We start from the raw sequence: 3,465 nt of genomic DNA on the forward strand, positions 1-3,465 counted from the left end.
AAATCACAATCTCTTGCAAATAAAATGTATTCCTAAGTATAACATTAATATATTGTAGGTGGCTATGTATTTTCTTACAATTTGTAAAGCTTTTATAAAAAGGAAGCAATTTTTATAACAATATTGCAGACACTTAATGCACACTCTTAGCTAGAATGTACAACCTGAAATTAAGTCACTGCATAGTCTATTTTAAAAATTCTATAACTATTAAATGGAAACCTTTCAAGGCTGATAAATCATCAGTGCTTATATGCCCCTATACATTAGTTGATGTATGGTGTTCCTGCATATACACACACAACGTGTGTATATTGAATCTAGTCATTCACCTAAGGACAGAAAAGTTAGAGAATAAACCAGCAGAAGATCTTTGTAGCCTGGTACTTTCTCTCTGAGAACATTCAGTGATGGATGTCTAAACTACAGCATGAAAGAGACAACTCCATGACTTTGTCTTTCAGTCACATTCTCATCACAGATTTTGACAATTTGGCACAATGACTTACTAAGCTAGAAAATCTTAAAAACCTTTCAAAAGATTTTCTGCCTTACAGCACTAAAATTTATCCCTGAACTAGATTAAAAGTAACAAGTACAAAATAAACATAATACGTAGATGACTACATGTCATTTCCTACACACTATCTATTGTAACACAACCCATCAGTCACTAGTTAGGATACTTTTCTTATTTAAAAATTGTATAAATTTAGTTCACATATAATCCTTAATCCTCCTTTTACACAATATTAACTTTATATTTAGCTTCTGTTCTTTTGTTTTTACTCCAAAGGTTTTGACTAAAAAAGGGCAAAATTGTTATTAACTGGAATGCATGAACAATTCCTGAATATATGTTTGAAAATGGAGGCAAGACACGTCAGGGGATTTTCAGTAAAACTGTATGCAATACTCAACATAAATTAACAGTTCTTATGATTTGTCCTTGTCAAGGTCAGTGTCCTTTTTTGGAGGAGCATAAATCTTATGAAACTTTTCATGTAAGAGAAAATTCTTAAGTGGGAACTATTTCAAATATGTCTATAGATGAAAAGTAGTTGCTTATTTAACACCTGGATGAGAATAATTATTTAAGAAATAATCCAAAAATTGAGATGAAAAAGGTTATAAGCATAAAAAGTGACATTAACATGTCATTATTTGTTTTTCCCGTGTGGTAAAGTTAGTGTTTTTACCTTCATTACTTCAGTTGCCAACTGGTTAACATTTCCTTCCCTAGTAACAGCCAACATGAGTATTCACCCTGGCTTCAGAGATGTGCCTTATTTCCCTTGAGTAACTCCAATTATTAGATATTTTGATAAGAAATACAAATTCTTTCATTCCCAAGTTGCTGCCAACTTGAGACCATATGGATTTTTGCTGCAGAAACCAGGGCATCAACTGTAACTCTCAGAGCTAGGCGTGAGTTAGGGAGCACTGATGAGAAACTTCTGGCTAGGCAGAAAGTGGAGATGAGAAAGCCCCTGGCCACCAGGGACTCTGCAGCAGCTTCTCAGGCATGATTATTTCCCATCCTGCTGATAAGCTAAGTAGTAGCAACTGACCTCTGAGTAGCCATGGACTCCTTCCCTCAGTTTGTGAACTGCTGTATTAAAAATGGTTGTAGTGGAATAATTTGGTCTTAATCCATGCTTCCTATTCACTATAAAAACAAAACCCATTTTGTTCTTCCAAATCATACTCCTTAGTAAAAAGAGGCTAGTGTTCTTCTTAACCTTTGACTACAAACATTTGAATCCCATTCTAAGAGATAGTGAACACATATTTCTGTATGGCAAGACACAGAATACAGAGGAAAAAAAATTTTTTCCATTGAACAGAAGTACGTGTAAAGTACATTTTTAATGATCAAAGCAAGGAAAATTTTGCTTTCTAAAAATGAGTTATCTGGCTTGTAACAAACAAAGTTATTAACTCAGAAATCTAGAGGAACTGAAAGCAAATATAGTTATAAATATAATTAGCTTAAATGTTTGCTTTCTATGACAGATCACTTGCAGAGAGGAACTGGAGCAGAATAACTTGCTGCTGGTTTTAATGTGATACATGATTTCTTAACTTGAGAATGGGAGGAACAAAAGGAACAGCTCTTCACTGTCAGTGTTTTGAGTCCATATGGATCATGTAATGTTTTCCAGGTCAGTAGGAAATCTATAATCACACTGAGAATATTGAATCATGTTTTAAAATTTCATCTTTTATAAAACAACAAAAAATCCAAGAAACGAGAGATTCATTGGATCTTTTTGATCATACATGCCACATTTCCCAGTGTTTTCTAGTTTTCCTACAGTTTTCTTTACTAGTCTGTATTTCAGTTAATCTTTGGTAAATAAACTATGTATTTCTGTTTGTTTCTTACTACTAGTCTAGAGAAAACAAATATTTCTCAGGGTACAAGGAAGGAGAATGGTTATATTCAACATTATTCAATACCAGAATGATGATGTGACTCTTGTCTTAACGAAACAGTTTTGCTGCATACATCTCCAGTATTCTGCTAGATAATATATTTTGCTTGAAAACAAGCAACATTATTGTAAAATCTTGCATGCTTTAAATAAGTTTTCTACAAGGAAACCACGATGGTATAGGGCATCTATTTCTATAATTGCTCAAGCCTCAAATGCAGCTGAGTGCAGACAAAAAAGCTTACATGGATAATACTATGAGGGAGTTGTTAGATGAATCAGCACTTAAATCACAAAGGAATACACTACAATTATGATGTTATCATATGTTAAATAAGTCACATAAAATTGCAAAAATTAAAATCTCCCTACAGATATTGCCATGAAGCTATATAATTTTAAACAATATTATTCAGCATTTATATGTTTAATTTGATCTAGTGGTCCAAATTTTGGTAGTTTAAACCCAGGCACTCATCTTTAAGTATTGTACCTTATGTCTGCTGAGAACCTGGATTCTCAATAAATACATATTTAACCAGGAATGCATTGCAAAGTAGACTAACAATACTTCCTTATTCACAGTCAAGTTTTAGTTTTCCTAACTGGTTAGGCAGAAGATGGTTCTAGTATCATGTACATAGCCCATGAATATAAGATCTGAACTTTCCAGCAGGTTTGATCAAGACATTTAAAGAGGCTTTATAATCCTCTTATTGATTATATTTGAATATTCCAATTCCCTTGTTTGAATTAATTTAATCCAAAGTCTATTTTCAATATATTGAAAGAAACAGAGCAATATGGAAAAGAGAAAAATTTACGTTATTGTGAGACATCTCTGATTTTGCAACATATGTCTAGCGACCCTCTTTTTTCCATGAAAACTTGTGCCAAAACCTTTCTAATACAATCAAAATAGAACAATAATATTGCTTACTGTCAACAGAGAATCCTTCTACTTATAAAGGGGAATGTAAATTATAGCTCCATGTATCAACTGTGGTTGTGAAGCATGGAAAAATTA

Source organism: Harpia harpyja, chromosome Z, assembly GCF_026419915.1.
Source record: "Harpia harpyja isolate bHarHar1 chromosome Z, bHarHar1 primary haplotype, whole genome shotgun sequence".
NCBI lineage: Eukaryota > Metazoa > Chordata > Aves > Accipitriformes > Accipitridae > Harpia > Harpia harpyja.